Source organism: Ambystoma mexicanum, chromosome 4q (assembly GCF_040938575.1).
Source record: "Ambystoma mexicanum isolate Mex_15411 chromosome 4q, UKY_AmexF1_1, whole genome shotgun sequence".
NCBI lineage: Eukaryota > Metazoa > Chordata > Amphibia > Caudata > Ambystomatidae > Ambystoma > Ambystoma mexicanum.
Genome location: NC_090928.1, coordinates 1,302,219,930 through 1,302,232,171, shown reverse-complemented (window position 1 = coordinate 1,302,232,171; position 12,242 = coordinate 1,302,219,930). Strand labels below are relative to the sequence as shown.

The 12,242-nt window shown below is 49.4% G+C and overlaps 1 protein-coding gene across 2 annotated transcripts in view; it reads left to right on the top strand.

The window, feature by feature from the left end:
- Nucleotides 1–2,142: 2,142 nt before the first annotated feature.
- LOC138468405 (zinc finger protein 850-like) overlaps nt 2,143–12,242 on the top strand; it is a 76,400-nt gene continuing 66,300 nt past the window's right edge. Inside the window, exons 1-2 of one of the 2 annotated variants that reach the window (XM_069608958.1) lie at nt 2,143–2,202; nt 4,080–4,159. The gene's annotated coding sequence lies outside the window, so the exon portion shown is untranslated. Of the gene's footprint in view, nt 2,679–4,079; nt 4,160–12,242 lie in introns of both variants that reach the window. The other variant, XM_069608957.1, reaches the window with a different exon arrangement.

Here is a 12,242-nt window from a genome sequence, read left to right as displayed (position 1 = left end):
TATTGGGCACAATATACTGCACAGGGGTCTAATGTTAGTTGGGGGGGGTCTGTTGGGTGGGCTTCATAGCGAGGTTGGCAGTCTGGCACATGAAAGGGATGCCTCTCAAGGACACAGGGTTAGAATGGCAATAAGTTTCAACTGGCGAGGGCAAGAGGGCAAGGACACTTTTGTGGAGATGGACGAGCTATGTGCTTGGCTCATGTTGGTTCACATGCAGGACAGTGATCTCAGAGGAAAGGGGATGTGTTACATTTATTATTTGTTGCAAGCAGCTCTGGCCTCAGCATGAGAATGGAGCCGCTGAGTTTTCCAGTTGGAGTAGGGACGAGGATGGGGGCCATGTGCTCCAAGCTACACTGGCGGGCAAAAGGGAGAGATGCATTTTGTACTATCGCAGTGAGGCCTAGTTACCAAGATGGAGTCGAAAGTGGGTACAAAGTTAGTATCGCATAAGGGCGAGGGGCGTACCCACCACTTGAAACACTTGTGTATAGGCGCGTTACAAATGCCATATCATATCATATCACTAGAGGCACTTGGTCCAAGTTTTGTACTGAGAAGTGATGGTAGAGAGGGGCCCACTGGCCCCTCGCTCCCACACAGTAGTAACTGTGGTATTTATTGAACACGGTGAGAGGGGATCAACTTGGGATTTGAAGTGTCCAGGGGCAGGGGTATTACTGTACTCACAGTCCTGTAGCCTTTACTGCAGCCTCGGATCCTCTGCTGCATTTAAGTCCCTTTAGATGGGGCATACTTGTCACACCAGAGCCCCCAGGAGGCTGTCCTCAGCCATGGTGTTACGCTCTGGTGTTAGTGTGCTGTTTGTACAGGCCTGTGAGCCTGCTGACTCTCATCTCTAGGAGGAGCGTGGGGGCCGTCCTCTCCTTGCGCTCTCCTGCCCTATTCTGAAGAGAACCCTCGCGCTTCTCCGGGCCGTGATGTCGTTGACGAGATCTCGCGACCGGAAGTCCCCACGTGTCTGTTATGTTTGCAACACGCTTCATTTGGGCTTGTTTCAGGCACCGTAGGGCGTGCTTTCATTTTAGTTGGGATATCGCATTTTTCTACATATGTGACGCTGACCCTGACTCACCTTTAAGTCACGGTAGCCTCTGACCCGGCCTCACGTCACGCTTACTCATGACTCAGCCTAACGTCACGCTGACCCCTGACCTGGCCTCACGTCACGCAGTCCACTGATCCACGTCACGCTGACCCCTGGCCTGGCGTCACGCGTCCCCTGACCCGGCCTGACATCATGCTGACTCTTGACCGGTTTGTCAGGAAGGGGCGGGATTTCATGGGGTTAGGGTGCAGCGAGGAGGAAGCCAACTTCCCCCGCTGGTGCCACAGCTGCAGGTATTCACCCCGGCCCGGGGCGCATGACCCCCGCTGCTCTTTACAGAGGCTCAGCTGATGCTTTACTCCAGCTGGAGGGCACGCACAGCACGACTAGGGCTCAGGCTGCTGCTGTGAAATGCAGCTTTATTCTTATTGCTGACTCACACGCGAGAGTTCCTCAGCAACATGCCGCGATCTACGAGTCCCCTTTAAAGTCAGTGGCATCCATCTGCTTGGGGACTGAACAGCCCCCATCCTCCAGCCCCCTCCCCCAGGAGTACCTTCCCATCGAAGCTCCTACACGACACAAGCAGTGCACCTTTCCAGTCTGCCTGAGACAATGCCCAGCAGAACATCCCGCTGACCAGCCTAATCTATATACGAAGCTATATACCTGCACTTTAACAAAATAACATGCTCCACGTCATCTCTATGAAACGGCGTATGTCACTGATACATACGGAGTGGGCCACGAATAATGTCTGTGTGCTGGTGGAGCCAGGCCGCTGGGGGAGGGGGGTGCAAACGCGTGTGTAGGGGGTGAGATGTCATATGCATGCACATGCGCACGGGGGTGGTTGAGAGGGGGCGAGCAGGGTCGGTGCTTTCACTTCAGTTGGACTGTCGTGATTTTCCTTCACGTCACGCTGACCCCTGACCCGGTACACGTCACGCGGACCCTGATCCACGCCCAACTCACGCTGACCCCTGGCCCGGCCTGACGTCACGCCGTCCCCTGACCCGCCCTCACGTCACGCTGACTCTTGCTCGGCTCGGCAGGAAGGGGCGGGACTTCCTGGGGTCAGGGTGCAGCGAGGGGGAAGCCATCTTCCCCCGCTGGCGCCGCAGCTGCAGGTATTCACCTCCGGGCCGGGGCACTCGAGCCCCGCCCGCAAAGGCTGTCTACACAGGCCCAGCTGAGGCGTCCCTCCGGCTGCAGGGAGGGGGGGATGACTTGCTTGCGCTGCAGGACTAGGGCTCAGGCTGCTGCTGTGAAATGCAGCTTTATTCTTATCGCTGACCCACACGCGAGAGTTCCTCATCGTGTTCCCGTGGTGAGAATGTTCATGTAGGAGCAACATGCCACGATCCTCGAGTCCCTTTTAACATCAGTGGCATCCATCTGCTTGGGGACTGAACAGCCCCCATCCTCCAGCCCCCCAGGAGTACCTTCCCATCGAAGCTCCTACAGGACACAAGCAGTGCACCTTTCCAGTCTGCCTGAGACAATGCCCAGCAGAACGTCCCGCTGACCAGCCCAATCTATATAAGAAGCTATATACCTGTACTTAAACAAAATAACATGCTCCACGTCATCTCTATGAAACGGCGTATGTCACTTACAAATAAAAATAAATACAAAAATACGGATACTGAGTGGGCCACGAATAATGTCTGGTGGAGGCTGCTGGGGGTGCAAACGCGTGTGTAGGGGGTGAGAGGTCAAATGCATGCGCAGGGGGGTGGTTAATGTTGAGAGGGTGAATGTGCAGGTTGGCGAAGAGAGGACTGACGGGGTGGCGATGAGAAGGCTGAAGCGCGTGTGGGGGTGGCGAGAGGTCTGACGCACACGTGGGATTGGCAATGAGAGGACTGACTCACACGTGGGGGGTGGCGATGAGAGGGCTCATGCGCATGTGGGGGTGCAATGAGAGGGCTGACGCGCGCTGCGATCATACTTGCCAACCCTACCGATTTAGGCGGTAGGATACCGCTTTTTAAGCAGTCCTACCGCCTACCAATTTATTGGCAACAATTACCGATTTTTTAAAAATATATATATATTTTATTTATTTATTTTTCTGGTCACACCAGCTAAGGGGAGTCTTTCAAGGGCTCCCCTGAGCTGGTATAGTGGGGGAAGGCACGGCATGCAAGCCTTTGATGTAAAAGGCGCCCGCGGCGGTGGGCTAAATGCGCCCCTCCGCAGCGGATGCCTTTGACAAAAGGTGCCATTAGCCCCCCCACCACACCAGCTCAGGGGAGTCTTTCAAGGGATTACCCGAGCTGGCGTAGCGGGAGAAGGCGCAGCATGCAGGCTTTTGATGTAAAAGGCGCCCACAGCGGCGGGCTAACTGCGCCCCTACGCCGTGGGTGCCTTTGACAAAAGGCACCATTAGCCCCCCCACCACGCCAGCTCGGGGAAGTCTTTCAAGGGCTCCCCCGAGCTAGCGTGGTGGCAGAAGGCGTGGCAGGCGCCTCATTGTCAATGAATGCACACGCGGCGGCAGGCTCATTCAATGACAATGGGCTACTGACGCGCCCTATTCCTATCATTACCTCCTTGCCTGATATTTTTTAAACTTTAAGATTCCTACAGATTCTTGGTCACAGAATGTTGGCATGTATGTGCGAGGACGGTGCGTGTGTGTGGGTGGCGATGAGAGTGTTGATGCACGCTGCGATAAGGGATGATTCACATGGGGTGGCGATGAGAGGGCTGATGCGCGAAGAGAGGGCTGATGCGCATGTGGGGGTGGTGATGAGAGGACTGACACCTGCGTGGGGGTGGTGATGAGAGGGCTTACGTGCGTGGGCGTGGTGATGGAATGGCGAGATAGCATGAGAGAGCTGGTGGATGGGGAGAGTGCTTGGGTGTGAGCATGCACACGTGGGCGACAGAGCGTGCATGTACGCTATTTGAAGCAAACAACTGCAAGCAAGCATGGGATCTCAAGATATTCGCTTGAAGTCTGTACACACTAACTTATGATGTTTGGTTCTTTGTGTAGGTTGCTCGTACATCGCTAACGTGCCAATTTATGGCTGCTTCTGAGAGCTCTGAGACACTAGAAGCCACCAAAATACGCAGGTATGTGTTGTTTAAATGTGACCTGAACTTTGTCAAATAGCCCCTGGGAGACATTTTTTTTTGTCATCTGGAAACGATTGGGTTTATGTGCGAGTTCGCCAGTAAATGCAGATTTATTTTAGCGAGTATTGTGCAACGGTCGAAACATTAGAAGAAATCATTTTTCAGCATACACTTTAAATTGAAAAACTCGAGTGTAAATTGTTTTATGTATCTATGAATATTGATATTACATATATGTATGTGCTTTGTTATGCTGTGCAATACGTTTTTTTCTGAATAAATATGAAGTTGATGAACAAAGCAGACTGTTTACAGAGGAAAACTGTGTTCATGTCCGTGTGTGGGTGGGACCCCCATGCACTTGCCACATGATGGCCGTTACTTTACTTATTGTTTTATCTATTCCCATGTACTGCACTGTCCCTGCGCCCTTCCCACACATTTGCGCGATCTGAATGGCATTTGGCCTAGTAGGATCGTTGTATGTCCTCCCTTTGTTCCCCACCCTTGCCTCGTCGCACCTTGAAACACTTGTGTATAGGCGCCATATCATATCATGTCAGACACAGGGCAGGTTGATGAGTTGGCGTCATCCCACCTACCTGAGCAAATCATCCGGATCAGTAGCAGTCTCTAAATTAATTCCCTAAAAGGTCACTGCCTCTTTTTGTGCACAGTGAACTACATAAATGATAAATAGTTCTGTAGTGGATAATCTGGCTTATTGCCTTGTGGGCAAGTGATGTCCGGATAAGTAATGAGCTGGCTTTTTCTGTTTGCCGGTTGTTGGGTCGAAGGCTCACTTTTTACCTGATGAGGTTGCACCATGGACATTATGCTGTCTTTAACAGGGTTTGGACTTTATTTTTCCCTCCAGACGGACTTCTTCCAAAGCATGACTCTGAGTGCCTCTGTTTGGGTACCCTGCATTATGATTCCTTGTGGCTCATAAGTCAGGCATTCCCCTAGTGTTCCACAGAGGGAGCCCCCACTCGTGGTCATCTGGTGGGAAGACGGTAGATTTTTGATATATTTTACCTGGCAAAGTCCTTTTTGACATCCCTTCGATTCTATGAAATGGATGTTGTTTTGATTTGCCTCGAATACCTGAGGATGGTTTGTCACATGATTAGCCCATGTTCCCCTTTTTGTGTTGGAGAAAGTGACTGTATGCCTGTATCGCAGGACTGGTGGCTGTAGTTGGCCTAAAACCTGTTCTGACTGGCATATGCAGATATCTGTCTGGTGGAGTGTATTTCTTTATTTTATTTCTGTGAGCCCTTGTGTTTGCGGGATGGCCAGACATTTGGTAACCATCTCTTCATTTTTTTTATTTGATGGTTGGTGTGTGATTGGCTGCTGTGTTACCTCATTGCCATGGGAGGGGGGTGAAAGCAGACAGTCTTACCCACTCATCTTTCCTACTGCTGTAGTCCTAGTACTTGGGGCACATCCAAAACTCTGCACCAGCATCCTTTGATGCTCCACAAAATCCGACTGCAAAGCCACTTTGGGGCTTCTTTGTTCTTTTCCACAATGGGACTTGTCTTTTCTCTACCCACTCTGGCGCATCTCTCTCTGTTCTGTCCCACTCAGGGACCCTCCATTCTCCACTCCCCCTCCCCCTTTGGTGCTCTTGTCTCGCATGGCCATCCTTCTCTTGTTCCTCTGAGCCCACTGCCTTCCTGGTAGGGTGCATAGTCTGCCTGGCCCTCCTCTTGCCGCTGCTGTTTATTCGACTCGTCATCTGGATTCCGCATCGGCCGGCATCTTTGTTTCTGCTTGTAACGTATGTGATCCTTTGGACGGCTCCTTCTCGTAGCTCTCGATCCTTGCCAGGTCTGTTTATTCATCTGCGATGCAGGCCCTCGTCACACTCTCCCAGTACAGGCGCCATGGTGCGACTCCACATCTTGCTTTCTCCCTCCTGCGGGTCGTGCCTCCCGTGTCTGCTACGGCACAATTTAACTCTTCAGACTTTGCAGATACTTCTTATTGGTCCATCCCATGATGTGCCTCGAGGAGAGTGGTCTTTTTGCTGTTCTGTTGTTTTCCATGGGGAGGACTGAATAACTATTGGGTCATAAGCCAAGCCAGCCATTATTAAATGGTTTATAGGGTTCTCATACGCCTTAACTCCTGCATACCCCATAAAGGTGTTGGTGGCGTGGGATGGAAGCTAAAATCCCTCTCTGGGTGTGAGGACTACCCTCTTTGTCCCACGGAGTAGTCTTGCTGAGTCAGTTGAACCCGTCGTGTAGCCAATGAGTTCTTTCTGCCAATGTACTCCTCAGGAGTACGTAAGGACTACCTGAGGAGTGTATTGACCCAAAGATGGATAACGCAACGGGAGCACCGCTGACATGCAAAGGAAAAATAGGGTTATATCACAGGACAGCAACTGTAAGCACAAGATAACCCAAAAAGGTAATAAGGCTACCTTAACAACAGGTGGGTGAAGACAACAGCAATTCTCTGTTTTAGGCAGGGTGGGCGTTCTCCTGTGAGCGAAGACAACAGAATACCTAAAACAGACTGTGAGAATAACAATCAACAGGTAGCAAGGATGATGCAATGTATTAGTGTAGAAAGTCTTACCGGCAGAGCGAAGCAGCAGAGGGAAACAAGGAAGTCATGAAGGAGTCCCGGAAAAAAACGAAATCCACTCAAGCCTGAGTCCCACAAGGCAGTCTCTAGTCCCAGCAAATTCCAAGACCCTAAAGCTGCCGGCACAAGGATGTCTAATAGTGTTTCCAAAGGCAGTCTCTAGTCCAGAACACTAAGTCCAGAAACTTGTAGAAACGTAGCAGGAGTTGCAGGTAGAGTAGATAGATGCAGTACTGACAGACAAAGAAAGAACTACAATAGCAGATGCAGTTCAGTTCCGGAGGGCATCCACAGCGAGGACTAGTCAGCACAAACCCGCAATATAACAAGGTCCAATGCCGATGGAAAACAAACAAATCGCGCGCAGAGAGAAGGCAAGGTGTAAAGAGTTCGGTGAATCCTGGCAACGTTCGGGCAGTAACAAGGACAGAATCGAAGACAAGCCGAATCCAATAACGTTCCGAGGTCAAGACAAAGCAGGCACGGGCTAGACAAAGGGAATTGAATGGAACGAAGCAAAAAATCAAAGCACAGGAAATCTCAAACGTAGCGTGGCTGTAGAAACCAAATTCAGCAGCAGCAAGTGAGCCGTGGGAGGAGCCTAAGAATGAATGAAGTTCCCACGTGACCATGGGAAACGGGCCGCACATGGCAAAATATGTGACCTATGAAACGCGTAACGCCAGTGTTTCCAGGGCATCCCCCAACGCTCCCTGAAGGATCTATGGAGCGTTGGAGCAGTACTTACAGCCCTAATCACATGTCGTTTCTGCTTGCAACGGGAGAATTGGGGGGGGGGGGGCAACAGATGGCAACTTCTGGGAAGGGTGCAAACGGCCAGAGCAAGAAACCTGCAGTGGTTTCCTAACAGCATCCCCCCCAATGAAGCCTTCCCACCCCTGGGCGCCAAAAAGCACGAGAGAAGCAGTGGCACATGTGTGTTAGAAACAGGCTCCCAGGTCAGCTCCTCCGGACCATAGCCTTTCCAGTCTACTAGGAATAGGTGCACACCCCTAGAGACCTTGGAATCCAGGATAGCATTAACTTCAAACTCCTCGGAACCTTGAACCATAAGCGGAGGAGGGCGATCCAGAAGTCTAGTACCGTCCACACAAGGTTTGATCAAAGAGACATGGAAAATCAGGTGCACCTTGCAAGAAATGGGCAAGTCCAGCCTGACCGCAACCGGGTTGATAATGGCCTGAACCGGATAGGGACCCACAAAATAAATACCTCCGACCGGGAAGACAGAGATTCTCAGTGGGAAGCCATACCTTGGCACCGGGCTGGTATGACAGTGCGGTAGAACGGTGCCGGTCCGCAAACAACTTGGAGCTTTCCTGTGCCTCCAATAGATGCATTTTCACCGCCACATGTACAGCAGACAGATCACAAAGACAACCATGCACTGTCGGGTTCGCAATTTCCAGGGACAGATCAAGAGGAAGAGTGCATGGATTCTAGCCATACATAGCCAAGAAAGGCGTAGAGCTGGTTGAAGTGTGCACAGAATTGTTGTAAGCGAACTCAGCATGTATCAGAACGAAAAACAAGATCTCCTGATATTGCAGGGTGAGACAGCGCAAATACTGTTCTAGAGTGGCATTTAACCGTTCAGTTTGGCCGTCCGTTTGCGGGTGATAGGCACTAGAGTACCAATCTTCGATGCCAATGGTAGTCGTGAGATGCCTCCAAAAACGAGACATACATTGTGTTCTCCGAGACGAGTATATCAGGGAGACCAAAGAACCGGAACACATTTCATAGAAAGAGGTCTGCAAGAACAGGAGCAGTGGGCAGACTTTTACAGGGGACAAACGAGGCCAGCTTGGAAAAATAGTATATAAGAAAAGCTTAATTAAAAACAAAGAAAAACCATAATCCAGACTTATCTTTGACACTCACAAAATGTCTCAGGAAATAAAGTACTTAAGAAACTTCAAATTCATTATCACACCCTATGATCCCTTCACTCGCACTTTGAAAAATCCTTCGCTGGATCCAAGTGATACTCTAGTCTTTTCCTTATTTCTCCTCAGCTCTCCTATCCAGGGAAGCTGGTGGAAGTAGTTATGCCTCATTTGCAAACATTTATAGAAGAATTTGCCATTGCTGGTTTTCACGTGGTATGCAGCAGGTAATCTCTCATTGTTGCAGCATTTGATGACCTTAGATGGATGGTTAATGGTGCCAGGGTACTCATTTCATTAGATCTGTCTGTTGTCTTTGATACTGTCGGGCACGTCGTCGTCCTGGGTAGCTTTTTTGATTTTGTGATTAGAGGCAGCGCTCTGTACTCTGTGGCAGCAAAGATTTGTCCCAAGCCAATCAGTTTCCTTCATTCCTTTCACTTCAGCCCCAGTGACGTACCACATGGCTCCTGCATAAGCCCTCTCTTTCATCTGTATCTAATAACAATAGTAGATTGTGATTGGTCTCACAGGCTGGCCCTTCAATATATATGTATATATTATATGTATGTAACACACCCGGTTAGGTGGTCCTGTGATATGGAGTGACTTGGGGTTTATTGCAGATCATTACAGTTGCATGGAAGAGGCTGTCCAGTGGGTGAATAGAAATCAATTAAATTCAGTCGAAGTCTGCGGCAAATTGAATCATTGAGCATGTTTAGAAAACAATTAAAGACTACCTATTCACCTAAATCATGGTACTATTGAATCAAGTGTCAAATCCTTTGAGTTTGAATGTACTGTCAATCTGTGCCTAGATGCAACTTGTTGCTGGGTTCCCATCATGGGATATGCGCTATACAAATTATCAAATCAGTGAAAAGGTGAAGTTCTGCTCTGCGCTGTGAATAAACCATTGAGTGTGTCGTCTGAGTGGGAGCATTTGGCTCTCAAAAGCCTGGCCTCAATGTTTGAGATAATGTTCACGATTTGCAGCTTGGGTTCGGTATTTGGTGATGGGAGGAAAAAATAATTTGGCGAAGCTGACATGAGAAAACAACCTGAGGCAAAAACATCCACCCCACAGGCAGAGGCTAACAAAATTGAAATAATACTGGTTCTAGCCTTTGCTTAGCGCAACAACCCTCTATTAGCTGAAGCCTTCCTAAAACTAGTACCGGAAGACGAGGGAAGGACGAAAGATGATCCCTTCTTTTTCCTCAAATGGGGGTTATTGTATAGGGGAGATACAGCACCGGAAGGTATCTTAAAATCCCAAAACATAGTCCCAAAAAGTAATTGCCTATGCACACCTCACCGTGCGGGACTTAGGGACAGCTAAGTCCCAAGGGCAAGTGATGAATAGATTCGAATGGTCCGGGATTTTCGATGATATAAAGCACTTTGTAGCAACGTGTTCCATGTGTCAGAAGATGGCCCAAAGCTTCTCACTTCCAGCCCCACTTCACTCATTACCCATCATAGACATACCTTTCTCCTGCAGAGGGGTAGATATTGTAGGACCTCTCGAACCATCCCAACTTGGAAATGAGTACATATTAGTCAACATAGACTATGCAACCAGTTAACCCGAGGCTCTCCCTATGCGGCATAGCTTGACACAACAAATCCTAAAACATTGTATTCCTTTCCCGTCCCGCGTAGGCTTCCCTAGAGAAATCCTCGGGGACCAAGGTACCAAGTTCATGAGCAAACCTATGGCTGAAGTCAAGGAAATCCTTCAGATTAAGACACTCTGAATGTTGACGCATCAACTCTAGATGGACAGAATCCTTGAGCATTTTAGCGTTTTAGCAAGGCCCTCAAAACCACCCTCAGAAATTTGTGGAAACGGACTGGGATATAATGATCCGGTGGGCTCTCTGCTGTTCGAAACGCCCCCCAAGCATCCCTGGGTTTTTCACATTTAAACGTCTATATGGGCGCGAACCAAGGGATGAAGAAGAACTGCCAAGGAGGAAAGAGCCTACCGTGGAACCATGGTGCTCGGTCCAGTCAATACAAACACTCTGTGAATCCAAAAAGGGAAGAAGGACTAACCACTTTTTCTAACCCGCCCAGGATGAGCTGCGAGACGGGAGCAGGCTGATGTAGAGCAGGGGGATGCTCACTGAACACCAAACGCAAGGTCCCGGGCCGCTTTGCAGTTTCAGATGCACAGTGTGGCATCTGCACCCAGACAGTGACATTCGCAGACAAATAAAAAAATACATAGTTCCCTCCTCTAGGTGGCGGTATGTTCACCAAAAAGGTGATGGCTGGAAGGTTTTGAATTAATCATAACCACAGGCATAGCTGTGGGCAACCCTCCAGACCATCGTTTTCAGCCTGTCAAGCCATTACAGAAGGGGAAAAACCATATGCAAACCAGGCTTGGTCCTACCCCAAAAGGGGCAGTCCAGCCCGAACTGCTAGGTCACATCCCTTCTGCATGAGACCACAAGGATCCCCAGACATGTTTCAGCCTTGTTGGGCACCATCAGTAACCAGTAGCTTGGGTCTCTAGGCCGGGCAGACTCGGGACCCACGTCTGGGCATACCCGTCCCACCCGTCCCACTCAGCCGAAGAACGGTGGTCTGGGGGGTTGCCCAGAGCAATGCCAGTGGCTAAGATTAATTCTAAACCTTCCAGCCATCACTTCTTTGTTTTTGCTTTGTCACCCGAGTGGGACAGGTATGCCCAGACTTGGGTCCCGTACCTGCTGGGCCTAGAGACCCAAGCTACTCCTCACTGATGAGGCCTGATGAGGCCCAACAAGGCCGAAACATGTTTGGGGATGCTTGTGGTCTCGTGCAGAAGCGAGTTGACCTAGAAGTACGGTCTGGACTGCCCCTTTGAGGTGGGACCAAGCCTGATTTGCATATGGTCTTCCCCCTTCTGTAATGGCATGGTAGGCGAAGAACGTTGATCTGGAGGGTTGCCCAGCACAATGCCAGTGGTTAAGATTCATTCTAAACCTTCCAGCCACCACCTCTTTGTTTTTGGTTAATATGCAAATACGGACATTATAATCCGCGAACAACGAAATGCCGGTCCGATAGCACAGCGAGTAGAGCGCTCGCTTTGACATCCGTGCAGAGCCTGCTAACGCAGGTTCGAACCCCGGCAGGACCAAACTTAGCCTTTCATCTTTCTGAGGTCGATAAATGAGCACCACACAATGTGGGTAATAAGCAGCGCTCAGATACCTGCGGGTTCGTAGCACTGTATAAATGCTGAATTATTATTATTATTTTTACAAACATTGGAACATTACATTTTTTAATTTACATTATTCATTTACAAAGAAAATCTTTTGTGGGACTGATATATACAGATAACATTTATAATTATTTCAAGAAACAGATGGAGAATCTGAGTAGGGAACATAAATAGGGGAATTTGTAGGTTGTATAAAGTCATCATCAGGAGAGGTAGGGAGAGAAGTTTCATCAAACCGTCTCTCATTTATATTTTCTGGTTTTGTTGAGGTGATTGCTGCGATAAAGGGAGCCATGCACAAGTAGGGCAGTGATGATCAATATGTCTAATGACATGA